General features: G+C 37.8%; 1 long non-coding RNA gene across 1 annotated transcript; it reads left to right on the top strand.

Moving 5' to 3' along the window:
• Window positions 1-19,783: 19,783 nt before the first annotated feature.
• LOC134292530 (uncharacterized) lies at window positions 19,784-20,676 on the top strand. Its single transcript, XR_009999774.1, has 2 exons — window positions 19,784-20,250; window positions 20,476-20,676. It is a non-coding gene; the product is annotated as an uncharacterized LOC134292530 (long non-coding RNA).
• Window positions 20,677-22,481: the final 1,805 nt, after the last annotated feature.

Raw genomic sequence — 22,481 nt, 5'->3', positions numbered from 1 at the left:
TTTTACACGACTCCGGATATATAGCTCTTTAAACTAGGTATAAACACCAAATATTTGCTGATAACAAATCAGCATTTGCAAGTGGGTTTCCAAAGTTTTTATATACAACATTTTTAAAAAAGAAAACTACAAGAGCTATCTCTTTGAATTTTCTATACAACGACAGAAGATAATGGGATCATTCTCCCCAGTCAATGAGATGACCACAACAGCTATCCCACTGAATGTTTCTCATATTAACCAACATAACTTTCATTTAGAGATTTCTTCCCAGCCCAGTACAGAGATTTACTTACTAGAAGTAAATCTTACAGTCTTACAGTCAGTCCTCCTGTTTGCAGACTCAAAAATTTATTGGAACTCTGGCTGGCTGCTGCTACGGAGGGACAAATCTCTCCCCTATCCCCATTGGGGCTTTCTGATGCTGAGCAGAATTCTGGGAAATGTAGTTTAGGGCAGAAACTTTTGAATTCTATGGAATAGGGCTCCTCGCCTTCCCAAACTACATTTCCCAGAATTCTATGCTTTCTTGGTCTTTTTCCCAGCTAACTCTGCTCCCTGCTGTTTCCCTCTCCTAATAGTGAGAAGCTATTAATTTAAAGAGGAAAGGCAGCCTTTCTGGTTTTGTTTTGCTTCTTTGTGCTGAAAATGAAACTGGTTTTGTGAGGCTTCTAAGGTTTACAAAATTGAAATGAAAAAGTATTGGGTAAATTTCGATTCTTAACTTTTTGGCACAGGTCATGCCCACATGTCATAAGTAATTTAATGAATTTGATACGACTTACAACAACTAACCAAAAATATACACCCCTACTAACAACATATGGAGGGCTACACCCCTGGTTTAAGTCTATGGGATGTCTTGCTGGAAGAACAGTCTTTATTGTTTTAGTGTTGGAACCATACATAAGCAGCTTAGCTTAGACATTTGCTTTCTGATGCTATATCACATTGGCAATGATGTTATGCTTTAGTTTTGCCAGACAAAAACTGTTTAGTTATTTCGTACTCTTCACATTCACAATGATGCAAAAACTTCATTCAGCCTGCTGGCATGCACTCTGCACTATGTATTTTCAGTCATTCAGAAGATCCTGAATACCAGGTGACTTTGTATAAATCTGCTTTTGTCAAGCTTTTTCTAGCTCTTTATTTAAAAAATTCCAAAGCTGCAATACATAAGTGAAGTACCTAAAGGCTTCTATTCTTTATTTCACTTGGAAAGAGGCAAAGGACTATGATAAGCCTTTTGCTGGTAGGTTTTTTTGGCATTCTGTCAATCTAAATTTCTGCCAATTTTAAATATGCAATTTCAAAAAAAAAAAGAAAACCCCCAAACAAAGACACAATAAAACACATCAAAATACCATGGCCAATGTAACTGTAAGTCTTCAAAATCCCTGCAAGACAAATCAGGAAAGAATATTGTTAAATTGCTGCAATCCTCTTTGCACTGGAATATTGTTACAAAATATGGTGTCTCGATGCTTTGTTTTAGTTGGGAATTTTTTGCGGAAATATGCAACACAAATTGGAATTAACCAGATGACTGCATGGTTTAACATTAAGCATTGCAAGTTCATCTGGTTTCATGGTTTTTGCAATTTCCCCCTGTGTTCAGCTCCCACGTTGTGCTGGGAATATTTTGATTTAATGATTACTTCCTGTAATATTGGAATGTAAAAAAAATTGATACATGAAGACCAGACAATTTTTTGGATCGTATATGGAATTACAGTAGAGTCTCACTTATCCAACATAAACGGGCCGGCAGAACGTTAGATAAGCGAATATGTTGGATAATAAGGAGGGATTAAGGAAAAGCCTATTAAACATCAAATTAGGTTATGATTTTACAAATTAAGCACCAAAACATCATGTTATGCAACAAATTTGACAGAAAAAGTAGTTCAGTACACAGTAATGCTATGTAGTAATTACTGTATTTACGAATTTAGCACCAAAATATCATGATGTATAGAAAACATTGACTACAAAAATGTGTTGGATAATCCAGAATGTTGGATAAGTGAGTGTTGGATAAGTGAGACTCTACTGTATTTGCATTTTTAGACATTTTGCATCACAGCCATCTGAGGTGAGGTAGATGATTACAAGAGCACAGATAAATTATTCTCAAAATTAAAAGTTTACAAGTCACAGAATCTCTAGGAGATGCAGCCACTGCTTATGTTGACATAGGGCCCTTCCAGACAGGCCCTATATCCCAGAATCTCATCCCAGGTTTTCTGCTTTAAACTGCTTTTAACTGAATTATATGAGTCCACACTGCCAGATAATCTGGGGTAAACAGAAAACCTGGGAGCAGGATATAAAAATAAAATATTATTATTATTATTATTATTATTATTATTATTATTTAAAATTTGGACTAATATCCAGAGCTGATTCATTCCCCCACAGAATCAGCAGTCGCCATTACATTTTGGAAACTGTGTTTCAAACAAGAAACTTTCCAAGCTCTGATAAGGAGGTGCCTTTATTAAGGAAGTTTTTTTACGTGCGTTCAACTCAACATCTGCATTTATGGGGTTAGACTGGAAGGTCCTTGTGGTCCCTTCCAGCTCTGTGATTCTGTGATCTTATGTCAACCATCTCATGTGCTTTGGCTTTTAAAATCTGTTATCTTTCTCTAAATCTGAGGCCCCATCTACACTGCCAGGTAGCCCAGGTTATCAAAGCAAAAAAATCCACATTATCTGATTTGAACTGGATTGTCTTAGTCTACACTGCCATATAATCTAGTTCAAAGCAGATAATGTGGATTTTATACAGCTGTGTAGAAGGGGCTTGAAAGAAATGACTTCCTATAGAGCATCGGGGTTACCCTATACTGTAGAATGAATGCAGTTTGACACCACTTTAGCTCCCAGATCATCAAGGGAGTTGAAGTTTAGTAAGGCACCAGCACTCTTTGGAAGAGAAGGTTAAAGACCTTGCAGAATTATAACTTCTGTGATTCCATACCCTTGAGCCATGACAGTGAAAGTGGCATTGAACTGCAATAATGCTACACATTGATTCTAGATGTACCTCCAATAGGTTTTCAATGTTGAATCCTGGTCTCTTACAAATGTAGTTCATTACTTAAACCACCTCACCATGTTTACTCTCTTACTATGGAATACTGTTCCATTTTTGGTTTTCAATACTATTTCTGTTATACGCAGTTCCAGAAAAATACATGAAAATATTGTGACTAATATAAATTCCATTTGCTATCTAAACCAACACAAACCTCTTTCTACTGTGATATGGTACTATATATTTTATCCTTGTGTTTATTTTGCTGAGGGAGGGGGGAAGTCATAGAAATCTCCACCACAATCTGGAATTGACCAGTTCAATTAACTGGAGAGGTCTGTCTGACGCCAAATCTGTTGCCCTTTCGGCATCTAGTAAAAATTTCCCAGGGTTTTCAGTCTTCATTTTACTCCTACTGATTGTTTTTCTCTGGCCTTCCTGCCTTTTTAGTCTTTGTCCTCTGAGATTGTTTATTAGCTTTACCTGTCTTTAAATTGTTTTTGCATTTTTCTTTCTTTCATGTAAGCCACTTGTTGGAGAGGGGGTGGGGCAGTAGAAATGCTGGTAGAATAAATAAATGATAGATAATGTATGTCAGGTAGGTCATAACAATAGGAAATATAGGCAAGTCCCAAACTGGATGAATTAGTTTCATCCCAATCTAAAAGCTCTTTCACTCTAATGAAACCATCTAAGTAAGCAGAACTTTCCATAATGAATGATAATGGGTTTTCTACTGACAGAACTTAGGAAAACACAGGTTATTTCATCTTACATGTGTGAAAGATCAGTTGTTGTGACCATAGCAGTATTACAGCAAACACTGCTTGCATTGCTTACCTTTTAGGATTGTAGTTTCCAGAATCCAAAATAAAGCAAGAACTGACGTGTTTGATAGTTTATCCAAACATATTTTACTGGCTTTGAGAGGCACTTTATGATTGCCTACCATCCAACATTTCACATATGAAAACAGGCCAAGCAATGTCAGAATGTGGTCAAGATGGGTAAAAATATATCAATACGGAACAAGCTGGACTGGGCTGCAGCATGGCAGACTAATTGTTTACTATTTTCAAAATGGTAATGACTACAAGTAGTGCCATTTTGAACATTGTAATGAGAATTAGAAACGGGTTAAGCCTCAAACATAGCTTGAAGGTAATTTTATACACATTTTTAATAATGTGCATGAAACAAAGTGTGGGTACTGGGCACACTGAGCCATCTGAGAGCAAAGGTGTCACTGTTTAAGCTACCCATTTGCACCAATTTAGATTTTGGAGTATTTTAGATATTGAAATTCCAGATAAAGGCTGTTCAACCTGTACTAAACTAAATATATATTGATACCAGAATCTAGCCATCATTCACTTCTTAATAATATTGCAGCAATATGTAGAACATAACAGCAAAGACATCCTGAGTGCTAATATTTGATACTCCATATAGCCATAATTTCTGTAGCTCAGAAAGAATGAAGTAGAGTGGGAATAAGTTTGGGGTGACAAGTGTAATGATATGAAAATGCTTCTCAGAAATTTAATTTCCTTCCAAATAATTCCTCTCCCATGATAGCAACTTTTCTTGGTCTAATAGATATTCTGACAGGAAAAACTGAGAGTACTCTAATAATTGCATGTTCCTGACACGGTTCATGAGTCCCAACCAAAAAACCCCAAGAAACAAAATTCTAACACAGATCCATCCAGGACTGCTGATGTTTAGCAATACACTTTAATTGGACGGTGATGATAATCATGATGTCTGCTCATCACATCCTACCAAAATAATTTCAACTCTTTCCCCCGTGACAATCATGCAAATATGCCACTCTTAAATACATTTGTGCTCCATAACATTGTTCAATATATCTGCTTCCTTTTGCTGTCTCACTTTTCCCCCCCAGAATTTGGAAAATTTTGACCTGAGGGAATGTTGTACTAAGAGTAATCACATCTGGGAAATCCAGAGCTTGGAAGTTACATTTTTTTTTATTACAGCTGCCAGAAGCTCCCAACAATGTAGCTTCACCATCTATCTTTCTCTGATAAGACCAACATTTAGAAACATTAAGTTTTGAGATTGAAGTTCCCACAATTTGCCAGACATATGACTAAAAATATGCTACTAATATCTTAGGGAAGAGCTAGTTTAATGGAAACCACACTATGTACTTTTCAAAGAACATACAGTTCTGGATCTTTGGGCTAAATTTCATATCCCCCCCACCCACCCACCCAGAAAAACTCAAAATATATAGAAGTTAAAAAAAATACAAGCAGTAACAAGAATGAGTGGCCCTTGTCAGCACAGCCAACAACTGCAATATTTTTTTTGTTCACATGAGGGGCAGAAGAGAAACTTAATTTTGTTTTTAACCATCTTCCAATTTTGCAGCAGAAATCAGATCCAAGGCTAAAAAGCATACATCTTGTTATTTATTTATTTTATTTATTTCATTTATTATATGACACTTTCCCTCACAGTGAAAGTCAAGGCAACTAGAATTTGAAAAGTCCCTGCTTAACAGTCCATATGTATAGAATTTACAAACAAACATAAATGATTCTCTGTAGTGCTTGCTTTGTCTGATTGTATCTATAAAAAGCTAGGATTTAATGTGAGCATAATGACCTTAACAGGTCATTTTTGTTTGTTATCCTGCTTTTCTTCCAACATGAGATTCAAGAAGGCTTACTACCAGGATTAATGCAAAGTGATTTCTTTTCTGAGCCATCTTGAGTCCCTCTTTGGAGAAAAGTGCCCATACAAATGTAATAAATAAATAAAAAAATAAAAAGCACGCTAAAAATTATTAATTAAAAATTTAAACAAACCTTTTTCATTAAGGTAATGCTAACTTAAAGCAATGTGGAAGATATAATTATGAGAATAAAGTTATGAGAATAGCAATAAAAATAGAAGTACTGTACAGCTCCCATATCTGTAAAAGATACGCTCCTAAGCTTGCCATGGAATCAAGAAATCATGAATAACACACTCTGTTGAAAGTAATTACTTCCACCAGAAGCTATCACAGAGTTGCCACAAAGGGTGTAGAAAATTCCTAGAGATAATATATTTTGTCAGATGTGGGCAGTGAAACCAGAAGCATCATATGTACCCAGGCCTGTAGCGAGGGGGGGGGGTTAGGGGTTCAACCCCCCCCCCCCGAAATTTTTCAAGTTATAAAAAAAATCTCGTTTACTCATGAATTTTAACTGGTTAACCAAATCCCCATGCTAAGTCTATGAGATGCAAAACATTAAGAGTCCCTCCAGGCACTATCTCAAGCAGATATTGACAGGTTTGTAGCGGGGAGGGGTATGTGCTAGGGGTTCAACCCCCCCCCCCAAATTTTCAAAACCCCTCCCAAAAAATTTTTCTGGCTACGGCCCTTTATGTACCTAATTAAAAGGCTCTTCTGTACAACCAGTTAACTGCTAAAGCCTTTTTAAATGAAAAAAGTGGAAGGGAATCCAAGAGGGGAAGATGTCCTCACCAGACCAGCCTGTGATAATAGTGGAACTTACATCAGACGGGCTTAAAATCAGTGGCATATGCCCCACGGAGCCCACCAACTCCCATTCCATGATGTAGAGCTACTTCCAGTGGGGCTCCATAGGGCAAATGGAGAGGAACCAGCATATGCTGCCACAATGGCAACACAGGACACTTTTCATGTTGCACAGGGATCAATGGGGGAAGGTGGGTGACGGACACTTCCCCTCATGGGATGATGTTTGGGGCAAATCAGACAATGAGGTGTATGGGGTGATGGGTTTCCCACATTCCCTGCTGGTCACCACTGGATTCACCATGATCTATGGCAATTCCAGAGGCCAATGTGATAAGGTTCTAAGAGAAAGTCCTCCCATGACGTTCTTACGACTTGGACAGGATTAAAAGCCAGGAAGGTTTTGCTTCCATTTACAGTTAAATCACATTTCAGTCTGATATCTGAAACCTTAAGTGCAATGAATCTTCATTGCAATGTATTTAAATATGCCAGTTTTATAAATCAAGTTCGATGGTGGCATCTGTCAGGAAACTGAGAGCAATCACAGTTTGCCTGGATTTTGCGAAAATGATACACAATGCTTAGTCAAAAAACAGGAACAGGAGTTGTTGTGTGCACATCTATGAACACTGCAGGCAACATATGAAGACTGTTAAAGGGTCACTACTTGGTTAAAAACATGAGTTGTTTTCTCCAGGTGAAGCATCTTCTAAGAAATGGGTCTCTTTTCAAACATTTTTATTCTGCTGGACACTGACTAGCATTAACTGTCTTCAGATCTGTATCTCCAGGACACCTCTGACCTTTGAAAAACTAAATGCCACAACCTTATCATCTTGGATTAGATATCACTTTGGCATCATGTTAGTGTATCATGTCCTGCCTTCAGCTTAAATACTGTAAACCCAAGCCAAACCTACATTCATTCATCTTTCTCTCTCTCCTCCTTTCTGAACTCCTGTATCAAGCTCCAGGAGAACATGGTTATAAATTAACTTTTCAAGTAATTAAATTAAATTAAATACAAAAAAAATATGTACAACACCTGATGTAAAGTATACGAATGGATTACATTTCCAGAGTTATATAACATTATGCCCCATTTATTTATCTCGTTTTGAATAATATCCCTTTCTGCTTTAGGGCCTCTGTAGAAATTAGCACAATCCAAAATTTATGTGATAACTATAAAGTCTACATTGAAATATAAGTTAAAACTGATACTAAAGTCTCTTGGAAGAATAATAATAAAAATCTTTTCTAGAGGAAAAAAATGCCTGGAGGAATTCCCTAAGAGATTAGATTGGACTCCTTTTTATCTCTGTTATCTGTCTTTTTTGGCATTACCTCCCAGCTTACAAGGGTTCCTGGGGTGATGAACAAATCCAAACCAACTAAAACAATACAGAGATAAAACGGTTTTTAAAACACATTAAAATACTTTTCAGAAACTCATAAAAGAAATCTTAAAACGGCCTGGTATATACAGATGACCTATAGATATATATGTCTGCTGACCTTTTCACAATGGTGGCAAGTAAGTAAAAACAGCATGAAGGTTTGATAGGTTTGAAAAGTTACTTTTTGGACAACATCTCACAGAATCCCCCAAGGCTCCAATCTCCTCAAACTTTGTAACTTCCTCGGATTCTGGGTAGAATCCTCCAGTGAATCAAACTTACATATCCACACAAGGCATAACACAATGGATTTCTATATTTAGGCTGCAATCTTCAGCAATTTTAACAGGAAGTTACATCCCATGTATTTCCATGAGAATTACAACACGCTTGTTATTCTGTTGTTTTAAAATATAGGTTCTTCTAGGGAAGGTCATAATTATAATATCACTTTTCACTTTCAATAATATTCCCATCTAGGGAAACTGAATGTCTATCAAGCACTTATTCCTGTAGATAGCTGACAGAATAGTTGTATAGTTCACACTGTAAGCAGTGAAATATTGTTTTGTTACATACACATTATGATGAGACAACTGAAGCAAATGTAGATATTTCTAACATCTAGTAGGATATGTTCTCAATAAAACATTTATACTTGTGATTAAGAATAAGCTAATTTTGAATTAATCACCTATATGAACATTCAATAGATAATCTAGTGGCTTCTATTGTGACAAGAAAGCAAATATTTGGAAGAACATCAAATAATTACAATGGTATTTCTTCAATTACGGATTTCTAATAGTCTTGAATGTAGCTATTTTATGTAACCCAATTTATTGCACCGGAGGAATTCTTCATACTGAAGTAATTCAAAACATCTGAAGTTGTAATTGTTAAGTTTATTAAACCTTACTGGCATAGGAAGCCCCTCCCCTTTTAAATCATGTCAGAAGCGACTTGAGGACATATTGGAAGTCACTTCTTGTGTGAGAGAATTGGCTGTCTACAGAGATGTTGCCCAGGGGATGCCTGGATGTGTTACCATCCTGCTGGGAGGCTTCTCTCATGTCGCCACAAGCTAGAGCTGACAGACAGGAGATCACCCCATCTCGCAGATTCAAACCGGCAACCTTCAGGTCAACAACCCAACCTTTAGGTCAGCAGTCTAGCCGGCACAAGGGTTTCACCCATTGTGCCACCCTAAAACATGGTGAACATTTAGGAGCACGTTCTCCATTTTATGTATGAAGATAACCTCCAAGTTCTCTTGGAAAGGATTCTCACTAGCCTTCTTCAATTTTTCACATATTGTGCATATAATGGAAAGGAGTACCATCTTTGCTTCAGATATCTTGAGTTGTTACATTTTTGTAACAAGTGACAAGTAGTAGTTCTGTGGTCACTGGAACTGCTTTTTAGCTTTAATCAAAGTTTTTAAAGAAGATCTCCAAGATATTGAATCCTACCTTCCCAAATACATACAGCACCTTGAATAGTTCCTTTAAAGTTCAGATTAAAACTGGACCATATTTAGCTCCTTTTCAACAGTAAATCCACCAGGTTCCACGTCAGAATCTATAGTGGAAAAGAGGGAATACAAACATGCTTAGAGGTACCAACTGGTCTTCTCACCTGAGTGATCCCTTTCCTTCTCTTTCTTGGTTTCTTTCTATTATTAACCCCGACTACCTATCTTGGAGCCAGGACAATTCTTGTTTATTCCCTCCCTAGGCTATTTCCCTGCATATTTGTCATTCTTCTGGTCCATTGAAATTTTGTGTTATTGTTTTCGGAGTATTGGCATTGTGTGTTTTAAAATGGATTTTTAATTGTATTTATTATATTTAAATTGTATTTTAACCTACGGTAACCTACACAGTACTATTTAATTTTTTTAATTTTTTTATTTTTTATTTGTTTTGTTTTAAATGGGGACCAAATTGTGTGGTTGTTTGCCACCTTGAGTCCCAAAGGGAGAAAGGCAGGGCATAAATAAAATAATTAAAATAATAAAATAAATATTGTATCCCTTCAAGTAATTTCTGATTATGATGACCCTAATGTTAACTTATCATGGGGCGACAGGCTAAAATCTTTTTATTCAGGCAGACTTTTAAAGAAGGCTTTTAAGATCAAGTCAGGGTGTGCTGTGGTTTTAGCTTTGAATATGTTTTAAATCAGTTTTGTGGATTTCAGTGTGAATTTTTAATACCATTGATTCTAATGTTTGTATAACTGCAAATTTTAAATTGTATTGAAATGCTTTTAATGTAAGCTGCTTTGAGTATCCTTGTGGAGAGAAAACGCAGGCTACAAACATTAACATAATAATAATAAATTTTCTTGTTAATATTTGTTCAGAGTGGGTTTGCCGTTGCCTTTTTTTGAAGCTGAGAGAGTGTGGCTCCCATGATTCCATAACATTTAACTATGGCGGGTAAAGTGGTGTCAAACTACATCAGATCTAGAGTGTAGATTCACCCTTAGTCTAACTCTCAACCGCTTCACCATGTTGACTCTCATGACAAAGAACGTTCAACTGAAATTTGAATAAATTTAAGAGCAACAATAAAAGCATTTGCACTCAATAACTATGTTCTTAATTGGAAACAATGACCTGTATATGATGGAAGAGCATTTTTGCCAATGGAGAATCATTATTCATATAATCATAGAGTTGGATTTAACTTGCATCAAGATGAAAATATATTTATCAGTAATGCTGTTCAACTGCAGCCAACAAAATGATTCAGATCCAAAACAGGTGGGAGGACAGGCATGTGTGAGAATTCAAAAACTGGCCCAATTTTTTAAAACATAAATGAGAGCCAAGGCTCTTTATTTGACAAAGTTATAATAATGACAAGTGCAACGTAAATGGTGTGGAAGGGACAGAATTAAGCTATTATAGCCAAAAAGCAAAACGAGCAAAAATGCACATCTTTAATACACACAGCAGCATAATGGGTGTTTTGGTACAAAACAATGTAATTATGCAGAAACATTGCAGGCATTTAAATGTCAGGACGAGGCAATGCTTAATGAAGTTAATAACATAGAAGCAGTTTGAGATGTTAAAAAATAAATAAATTTAAGGTGCTGGGAGCATAAAAGCAACAGCAATTGCTTAGCATGATAAAAAAAACAAAAAGGGAATATTTTCAGACTGTTTTAAATCTTTAAGCGTTGCCAAAAAATCAGCCAATTAATTCTCCATGTTCCTCATGCAAAGCATTTATTCATTTCTAATATGCAAGATAAATACCAGTTCCTATTATGTGATAGGTGCTAGCTGGATGAAGCCAGGGAGTATAGCTATATTTGTGGTGAATGGATTTGTGTTCCTCACATTGCACTGTGGTGGGACTATGGATATTCCTATGAGAAGTGGTCACTGCATTTCCCTTCTTTGTTTGCCATGAATGAGAATGGCTGCAAGATATTATAAGATCATCTTTTGTGGCAGGGAAGATTCAGACAGGTTTCCTTGTTCTGCACTAGCTCCTACCTTGCTTCCAATCCAAGGATGCATCTACACCAGTGGTTCTCAACCTGTGGGTCCCCAGGTGTTTTGGCCTACAACTCCCAGAAATCCCAGCCAGTTTACCAGGAACCCACAGGTTGAGAACCACTGAACCAGGGCCATAGCCAGAAAAAAATTTAGGGAGGGGTTTTGAAAATTTGGGGGGTGGGGGGTTGAACCCCTGACCCACCCACCCCCCGGGTTCAGACCTGTCAATATCTGCTTGAGATAGTACCTGGAGGGATTCTTAATTTTTTGCGTCTCATGGACTTAGCATGGGGATTTGGTTAACCAGTTAAAATTCATGAGTAAACCAGGTTTTTTTTTTAAATTGAAATTTTTTGGAGGGGAGGGGTTTGAACCCCTAACGCCCCCCCCCCCCCCCGGCTACAGGCCTGCACTGAACTACACTGTAAAATAAATGCAATTTGATGCCACTTTAACTCTGTACAATAGTTTTAGTACTGCACCAAACTACTACAGCCAGGCCTTCATATTTTCTAGGGTTAGGGCACAGGGAGGGGAGAAAGATAAAACACAAATGGCAGTCAAAGTAAAATTGGCAGTCAAAGTAAAATTGCATTAATTATACAGTTCAACTGCAGCCCTAGTCTACTACTCAGGGTTGCTGATGTCATTTCTTATTTCTTTTTCTCTCTGTGAGCAACTTTCCCCAGAGAGATGATACCCTGGCTTTTTTGACTATTCAAAACATGCTCTAACCCAGTGGTTCTCAACTTGGGGTCCCCAGATGTTTTTGGCCTACAACTCCCAGAAATCCCAGCCAGTTTACCAGCTGTTAGGATTTCTGGGAGTTGAAAGCTAAAACATCTGGGGACCCACAGGTTGAGAAAGACTGCTGTAACCTATTCTACTCTTCCATCCAATGCTAGCCTGTGCGTCTTGGTTTTTGACTTCTTCATTTCCATTCACTCTCTGGACATTTCTTCCTTGGAAAAGAGATGTTTGGCCTTGTTCTTTGAAGCTGATTGCCAAGTACAGCTGCCTTCCCTACCACCTTAGTTAGAGTTTGGATTCCTTTAATATTTCCTTTCAGGGTGTATATACTATAATAAGCACTAGCTTTTCTAGTTTTGATAAGTGAAAGATCTGTGTATGATTGCTTTCCAGAGTAAAATGCATTACTCCAGGCATCTGGATAATTCAAAAGGACTGAATCACTTAAAAAGGCTGCAAGCTCACTTTGCTAACATGTACTATGCCACCTGTTAGAACCATATTACCAAAGAATTGGACAGAACTTCAAAAACCATGTACCCTTAACTGCCTTTCGGTGCAGGCAATCTACTACTTTAGTGGATTGGAAGCTTGAAAACTTCTAATAAAAGAGAGCTCTTCATCTTTCAAGACAATCTGTGTCACCGTTAAACAACTTCTGCTGTCAGGAAATGCTTCTCAATATTTAGCAAAAAAAATCTGTCTAGCAATTTATCTATCTATATCATTATCTATCTATCCTTACATACTTTAAGCCCACTTCTTTTGAGAAAAAAATGAACACATATTTCCATCATGTGTGTGACATCTCTTCAAATATTTCAAAATGACACACATGCTACCACATCACTGTCTCTTTTTCAGTCTACCCCTACTCACACATTGAATCCTTTTTAATAGATGGAGCTAATACAGATCAAAGGGATATCTGTCCTCCAGAGTCCAGATTCCTGTGGCCAGTGCAATACTAACTGGGAGAGTCTGAGCAGCACTCTAATCCAAAAAGTTACTTTTCATTTGAAAACTGCCAACCCCAGCCGTATACTGGTTCAAGGATATTGAGCTAGTTTAAGCAAAAGCAGATATGTAGGTCATGGTATGACACAAAACAGCAGAAAAATCACACCCAGGTTCAACATGGGTATGTGTCACCATTCACAAATCACATGTATCCATATTATAATCCATTAAAACTAGATTTTCTCTTGTACTTTAACTAAACAGAATGCTTGTTTTGCCATTTTAATGACATCAATCGCCTTTAAAAAAACAATAACTTTGATTAAGCTGATCTCACACTTTAAAAAGTCATGCACACTATATGTTGATGAAAGTATGTCAAATTAGGAATGCAGGAGGCCTGAAGTTCTGTTCAAGTTAAGTAAAAGAAGGTACAAATCTGAAGGTTGGAAAACCAGGAAGGAGAGACAGAAAAGACAGATATACATGCGTTCCTTTTCATACAGCTTTAGCAAGTCTAATGAGGACAGGCATGGAAAGTGGTGACAAGAACGTCAACTTCCCAAGTTCCTCAAGTACACGAAGAAGGTGATTGGGAGAATGAGTGGGCAAGTGACAGGAAATCATTGCCAAGTGAATTTAATGGGCATTCAATGTGATTGTTGCTTAACTGCCTGAATGCTTTTACAACATCTTGACTAAGAAATGGATGCAGTGAGAGCATCAGAAGAGTCTGACATTATTGGAAAGGCAGCAATCTCCATCTAATTAAAGTCTTAGTATGGGTCTACCATCATATATAACACATTTGGTTCATGATCACAGTATCAGAAGCTGAATTTTTTCTCGGCATGATTCTTCACATCAGACATGATTGAAAAAAATTTAAACTCCCAGAAGTATGCATGGATATTGCCCATGATAGCTATGAGATTTTGTGTGTTACAACCCAAAAAGTAGCTTTCTTAAGGAGTATCCTAGACTACCTCCCCAGTAAGGTGAAGAGTCTCTGATAGGATTGTTAATAATATCTGTGATAGGCTATGAGGAATAATCTCTCCTGTTCCAAGTTCCTGTTCCAGCAGCATGGCGCAGAATATAGGCCAAAGGTCTGGATTATAGGGCAGTGTGGACTGATATAATCCCGTTCAATGCAGTTAAGACAAATTCTGAAACTGGATTATAGGGCAGTGTAGATCCAGCCTTAGTTACAAGTCAACAAGGAAGATAGGGATAATCCAGAAGAGAGTTAAAAGCATTAGCATGCTTAGACAACAAGAGTCCTACCTGGCATAACAAAAGCCAGTTGAGGTAGTTCCAAAGACAAACAAGAGCCCAGAGTCTAATACCTCAGGCTCCAAGCAACAAGTGAGCAGGAGAGTTCAGGAAATGAAGGTAAAGACAAACATAACCCAAGAGCAGGCCACCCACAGCATGGTTTCAGGATACAAAGGTTAGGTAATAAAAAAATCAGGAACACTATTTTTAACAACAGCTTTACTGCCCAAGTTTGCATTGATGAGCTAATGGGCCCCACTTTAGTGGTTTACTTTTGATGGAGTCCCAACTTATGAGTTATCCTTCTTTGCAGATGAGCATGTGACATAAGAGCAGTGTTTTGAGTTAAGAGCTAACACCAGAGGGAGCACTAGTGTGAGAGGGAGTGCTAGCATGAGAGTACAGGGCTTTAGGGCGTCATGGGAGCAGTATCTATACCTTGTGCTCTTGTCCCGTTTGGGAGATTGCTGTCTGCTTTGTTCTTGTCCGCTTTGATGAACTTGGGTTAATGATTTTGTCTGGTTTTTATTCCTGGTATGTTTGGCATGAAGCAGGGGGAGAGCTAGAGAAGGAGGGAGGCTGGAATGAGGACAATATGAAGAAAGCAAAGCTTCTGCCTCTTCCCTTTGTGCTCTGTGCTTCCTTGCCAGAACTTTGTGTTTCTACCATTTTAAAGTTAATCTTTCTTTTTTATTGTTCCATGTGAATGTGCAGGTTTTGCCTTGCTGCTACACTGGCCAACACACATGTTCTTGCCTCCAATGTGCTTCCTTGCCACATCTTTATGTTTCTATCATTTTTAAGTTGATCTTTCTTTCTGTTTTATTCCATGTGAATGTGAATTTATACATTATTTATTATTTATGAAGTACATTTTCTTATTTAAAAACATGTAAAAAAAATTGGGAGGGGGATCAAGGTGCTGGAACAGATTAGATAAGATCATTTTGAGTTAAGTTCTCAATCACGGAACAAATTAAACTCTTAAGCCAAGGAATAACTATGCTGGGATGAGGGTGTGGGTGGGGAGATGGCTGATTGATAATTTATCAAAAAGGTGTATGAGTCAGTGAGATCAGTTACATGTCATCTGTTTCAGCTAAAATGCTTGAATTTTCCAGTTCTTAAATCCAAAATATTTCTTGTTGTATAACCAACTATATAATAATTTACTACAGGAACAGCAAGCTCTGCGAACCTGGGGAACAATTTTCCATTGTCAGTACACATTATGTTCTGAAAATGCCCTCCAGGGAAAATATCAGAATCAGAAATTGTTGAAAGTCTACTTTTTGTCTCATAAAAATTGATGGAAGTTTATCTTTATTTCAGAAAAGACTTCTAGTTAGTGATGGAGTCAGACATGAGTGGTTACTCCTGAAGTCTTCTAAGAGCAAGACCTTCTTTTGAGGTATATAAAAATTTTAAAAACAGATGGATGTATTTTGGGGAGAGGGGGCAGATGCTACAAAAACAGTCCTGGCAGTCCCATGAAACTTGTGGGGCCACATGATTCCCATCCGATCATCTCCCAGGTTATGTCCATCACCAGAATATATCTGAAACCAATTGATAAATGCACTCAAAAGGACTAATATATCTTCTTTTTTTAAATTAAGAAGTGAAAATCAGAAGTTAAATAATAAACCAGATTTTAAATACCTTTGGATTTTATTTCAGTTCCAGCAGGGGATTGGGTTCCCAGGTTCCTAGACCAACATGTGTCCAAAGCAAGCAAAAATTCTGTGTTTTTTAAAAAGTAAGGCTTGCATTTATAAAGAATGAGATAAGAGAAAACTGGTTATCTATTTTTTTTGTTTATTTATCTTCTTTTATTGACACAACGGCAAACAAGATGAAGGCTCTAACTTATTAAACCTGGAAAGCTAGCAAAAAGGATAATCCGTTAGTCTTTCATCTAAAGAACAATAGCTCTCAAAGAACCGCCGCTGCATTATTGGCAATGAATAAGCCTCCTACTGGGAGATTTGTACTGAGACAATTCAGGTGAAGCCACAAACATGCTGCCAACTGAGTAACTGTTCTAGCTGCGACAGAGTTGATCTAACAATTGCCTTCTTCAGTAGAATAGTGGTCCAGAAGTCATTTGTTATGAATCATCATGGATTTGTTCCATCATACTATTTACTAAAAATAAAGTCAGTGTTTATACTGATGAAGATTGAAAAATGGAATGTTTTGAGAGACTTATGCAAGCAAGTACTTATGGTGGCAGTTGTATATTTTATTATCATGATTATCATTATTATTATTATTGACACAACGACGTTGTATGACACAGCAAACAAGATAGATATGCTGGATTTCGTTTCACAAAACCACAAGTCGAACACTTCCCAAGTGTCTAGGACTGTGTGATGTATTTTCGGATGTTGCGTGCAGATCCCAGTAGGGTGGCCTTTTGCAGTTGGCAGATCATAATTTTGTCAATGTCTATTGTTTCCAAATGCCGGCTGAGATCTTTTAGCACGGCTCCCAATGTGCCCATCACCACCGGGACCACCTGCACTGGTTTCTGCCAGAGTCTTTGAAGTTCAGTCTTGAGGTCCTGAGAGCGGCTGAGTTTTTCCTGTTGTTTTTCATCAATGCGACTGTCACCTGGGATGGCAACATCAATTATCCAAACCTTGTTCTTTTCCACAACTGTGATGTCTGGTGTGTTGTGTTCCAGAACTTTGTCAGTCTGGATTCGGAAGTCCCACAGTATCTTTGCATGCTCATTTTCCATGACCTTTGCTGGTTTGCGATCCCACCAGTTCTTTGCTGCTGGAAGGTGGTACTTGAGGCATAAGTTCCAATGGATCATTTGGGCCACACAGTTGTGCCTCTGTTTGTAGTCTGTCTGTGCAATTTTCTTACAGCAGCTGAGGATATGATCAATGGTTTCGTCAGCTTCCTTGCACAGTCTGCATTTTGGGTCATCAGCTGATTTTTCGATCTTGGCCTTGATTGCATTTGTTCTGATGGCTTGCTCCTGGGCTGCAAGGATCAGGCCTTCTGTCTCCTTCTTCAGGGTCCCATTTGTGAGCCAGAGCCAGGTCTTCTCCTTATCAGCTTTTCCTTCAATTTTGTCAAGGAACTTTCCATGCAGTGTTTTGTTGTGCCAGCTGTCAGCTCTAGTTTGTAGTGCAGTTTTCTTGTACTGGTTTTTTGTCTGTTGTGTTTTGAGGAGTTTCTGATTTTTGACTTCAGTCACAGCAGGTTCTTCACTTTGCTTTACATATTCTGCCAGGGCATGTTCTTCTTCTTTGACTGCTTGTTTTACTTGCAAGAGTCCTCTGCCGCTTGATCTTCTAGGCAGATAGAGCCGGTCAACATCACTGCGAAGGTGCAGGGAATGATGAATGGTCATGAGTTTTCTTGTTTTTCTGTCCAAATTGTCCAGTTCCACCTGTGTCCAATTTATAATGCCAGCAGTATATCTTATGACAGGTAAGGCCCAGGTGTTTATGGCCTTGGTGGTGTTGCCTCCATTGAGCTTGCTTTTGAGAATTTTTCTGACCCTTTGTGTGTATTCTTTGCTGACCACAGTTTTCACATGTTCATGCTTGATGTTGTCCAGTTGTAATATGCCCAGATATTTATAGGCCTCTGGCTAGTGACACTTTATTGTTTGGCCATTGGGCATATTTATGCCCTCACTTTCAATGATTTTTCCGTTTATTATTATTATTATTATTATTATTATTATTATTATTATTATTATTATTATTATTATTATTATCCCACTTTATCTCTCCCAAAGGAGACTCAAAGTGGCTTGACATAGGAATGATTGCCAGAATCCTGTATGGTCTGTTATGTTCCATAATTTTACATTTACCTAGCTCTGCAGCAGAGGTACTGAAAAACCCATTTGCTAAGTTGCAAAGATGTCTAATAGGACACCAGAACAAGTACTCAATATGCACTGCTGTCCAATGTACATAAGGACTAATCCAACATACATAAATAAACTTTAAAAATACAAGTTCTGAACAGGAGTCTGGCCATTATGTAATATCCAATGGAAGTCAACCATAGAATCATCCAGGAAAACCTAGACATTCATAGAAAGATGTTTTCTCAGGTTAAAAATGTTTTGTTAAATTCACATTTTTCACACTTTGGCAAAAATCCTGTTCTCCCTAATCTCAGTGAAAATGGAGGGACTACTATATAAACACATTTTAAAAGTGTAACAATACAAAAAGGATAAAAGTGCAACATGTACCTTTTTTTTAAAGGATAGCAACAACTCAGGCACATTATCAGTTAATAGACAAATACCTGCTTAAATAAGGTCTTTACTTCTCAATAATAACTGAAGGACAACTATAGCCCTAATCAGGGCTTCTTTAACACTACACAATTACAATACCATGATTTCATTTTAACTTCCATGACAATATCCCATAGAATCACAGATTTTGGTGTAAGGTTAGAGCTCTTTGGCCAATAATTCTAAGGACCAATCCCTTAACAACAAACTCCAACATTATATAGAATATTACCATTTCAGTTAAATTGCAATCATATAGCTATAATTGTGCTATATGAAAGGGTCCAGGAGGTTAGGACAAGTTAATCTGAAAACGTGAGGAAGAGAAACAGGTTAGCTAATCCCCTTTGTTGTAATATCTTGAAAAAGAAGAGTGATACCTTGAAGAGGAAACCTTATCTCCTCCAAATTAAGTCTTTCTTGACTGCCTAAACAGGGCTTATGTCTGAATCAGTCTAGAGAAAAACTGAATACCTTCAAGGCATGTGGTATGGGTTCCTGCACTCGCTAAGAACATAAAACAATTTGAGTATGTATTTTTAAATGTGGTTGGCTTCATAACTATCTGATAAAATTGTGGAGAATATGTGGTCAATGCCCTTCACATGTCTTTATTTTCTCAGATACAATAGGGGGTCTTGGCTGCATTGCAAAGATATTATCAGCATGGTTGTTTTGTATATTATGAAGTGTGTCAAAACTCTATTATTATGGGCCAAGTACTTTATTACTTTAGGTGACATGTTGTTCATGCAGAGTAGCTGCTATAAGGACATATTCCAATGTTACCAATAGTTGCTGGTTTTTAATTAAAAGCTGACTTAGCAATAACAATATCAGAGAGGTATGAAAAATTATTCTATCATTACATCTGCTGTGACAAATTTACAATAGAAGCATTTTCTGTGAAATGTGTAAAATTTAGAATTTTCACTTCATAATCTCTGGGAACATGTGGAGGTAACAATTGTTTCCTTGACAAAAAGGAAATGCCCACGCATTTTTACCTTTGGTTCTGTTTGCATTCTCTAGCTTGAGGGTGGATGCTTCTTAAGTTGAGAATGAAACTCATCATTTTTTTTAAGTATTTAACATCTGGGAGCAATTTGTTACAATGCAATCAGCATTGTATTCTATTCCCCCTTTTAAAAGAGTAGCTTCTGTTATTGTTTAACCCATGACTGACTATGTAATTTGCCAATTTAACCCTGACCAGGCTGTGAAATTTGTCATTTTTGGCTGATAACTTACACAAAGACCTTTAAACAGCATGATTTATTTACACTAATTCTGCCTTGAAGACAATGGCACCCCTGTCTGAAACAGGATGTCCCAACTCAACTCTGCCCTGCTCAGCAAGACAGCCTCAAAAAGCAAAGAGATCTAAGTTCAAGGAAATATTCCTTGGGAGAAAGAGCAAATAGATACAGTGGGTGGATTGTGCGGCTTGTATCTCATTAAGAGAGGATCAGATCCTGGAAATGCTGACTGAAAGGTTAGTTCTTTGATGGTTTAATATTGTGTTTCAAAGTAGAAGAACACTCTTTGTTGTCAAGGGTGAAACAGGCGAGAAAAGACAACAGAAAAATGTGCATTTCTTAAAATGCAGAATTTACTCAAACATTCAACTTTACAGAATTCTTTCTGGTTTGATTACCTTCTTGAAAATCTCCTGAGGATTTTTGCTATTGATGACAAGCCAATTTATGAATTATGACAGGGTGTTTCATTTGGACCATGGCGGGAGATTCAAAACTTGCTGACTGGGAGCCTGGGAGTCCTGATGGCTTGCTGGATGAAGACCAAGGAAGACTTGTAGCAGCTGCCAGCTCCAGAAGATACATTGTTTCCAAACCCCTTTTTATGAATTACAAAGTAACCCTTTAATAAATGGACACCCTGGCGTCCTTTTGCCCTCGTACTTGCTTCACTGTAGTCTTTATTGTCTCCTTTTGCCTTTCTCTTTAACAGCCTGCCCCGGTTACTGTGCAGCCCCTCAGTCCTGAGTAGGAGCTCTTTCCCTACTTTTCCCCATTACCACTACCCCCTGGCATGCCCCCCAACCCTGGGTCATCCTCCATACCCCTAAAACCCCAGCATCTGGAATCAGGTGCCCCAGATATCCACAGAACAATCGATGCTAGAATCCCTTATTTGTTTGTTTAAGTATTTTATGTTGTATGATTATATGAAATGTCCTTGGAGCCCTGAAGCCACTACCTGACATGGAATTTCCCATGTGTCTTCCTGGTCTTTACCTTAACAAAGGACTCAAGCATCCATCATCTACGGAATCAATCCATCTCTACTGATTCCAGTTTGAACCGGCTGTATGAAGGATGACCAGACCCTGAATTGGGCCAAACTTCTTTTGTGTGGCCATATGATCATAAACGATTCATTCTCATCTGACACCCTTCCCGGTGTTTAAAAGTTCCTGCCACTGCTTTTCCTGATTACCATTTTCCCTTTTCCAACAACGGATTCCTTAATCCCATCACTCTGGACAACATGCTCGCAGGGTCAACAATGGATGCCAGACCAACCTGATGGGTCATTCACTAGACAATCACTAAAGCAATAATCCTCAGGGACCTGATGTCCCCACTTTGTTAGTCTCGAGGTTGAGACACTATTGCCCATTCACAAAACCATATTTTTCCTAAAAAAATTTTTAAAAAATAATCCTGACCATCCCACCCCCTGCCTGCCATTGGAGAGCCAAAATCTTCATCAGAAGCAGGGAAAGCTGATTGGCTGCCAAATGCCACTGTCTCTCCATGTGGAGGGAATCCTCCCAGCTGCTTGTGACATCAAAAATGACTCCACACAAAACCAATACCAGCTGGGCATGCATGTAAAAGATTGAACTGTATAAAATCTGTTTTACTTGTAAAATAGCATGACAGTTTCTTTGAGCAACTGGCTGTCATTCCTTCTGGCCGGATTGAGATTTCTTTGATTGGGGAACTTTGGATTTTAGCTTTAATCTTGCCAGGCATGAACCCAGTTTCTGCGTTCCGGATCTCGAACTACTCTACTCTGCGAACTACTCTAAATTGCTCGATAACATTATTAACTCTGTAAAATCATGGAACATGGTTTAAAATTCCCAGAAAGTTCACCAAACACTGGTATGACCAGTTGGTGTTATTGTTCCCCACTTTGAATTGAAAGGTGTAGCCTACAACACACACTCTCTTGGAGCTGAACTCAACAAAGGAAGCAAAGTGGTGGTTGTCAAAGCATCTTCCACAGAAATACTGGATTACAATTAATGATTGTCTTCTGGAACATACTCTGATAAAGAAGCCCTAAATTCATAGAAAAACACACCCACAGCTTTACAGACAGTGTAAATGGAATTTTGAGTTTTGTATTAATTCAAGTCTCAATTCAGATTTTGCTAGAAAAAGAGCTACTTAGCATTGGGTCAACTTTCCCATTATGAAAGACAATACTGGCTAGGAATGATGGGATTATACATGAGGAATTTGCACTTGTTTGGGATAAAACCAGAACTTAAGGACCCCCAAGTGTTATGGTAATTATATATATATACATACACACACCTCGTTTATGAGATAATGAATCTGAGAACTTTGTGGACAGCCACATCTTGACCCCAAAATAACATAACACAAGGTCCCTATAATCCCATCATATCAAACTCAGTGATCCTTAATAGTTTCAACCCCTTTTTCAGGGTAGTATGAGACAGACCAT

Source organism: Anolis carolinensis, chromosome 6 (genome assembly GCF_035594765.1).
Source record: "Anolis carolinensis isolate JA03-04 chromosome 6, rAnoCar3.1.pri, whole genome shotgun sequence".
NCBI classification, from domain to species: domain Eukaryota; kingdom Metazoa; phylum Chordata; class Lepidosauria; order Squamata; family Dactyloidae; genus Anolis; species Anolis carolinensis.
Note: the sequence above shows the minus strand (reverse complement) of the source record. Positions and strands in the feature narration are given on the sequence as shown.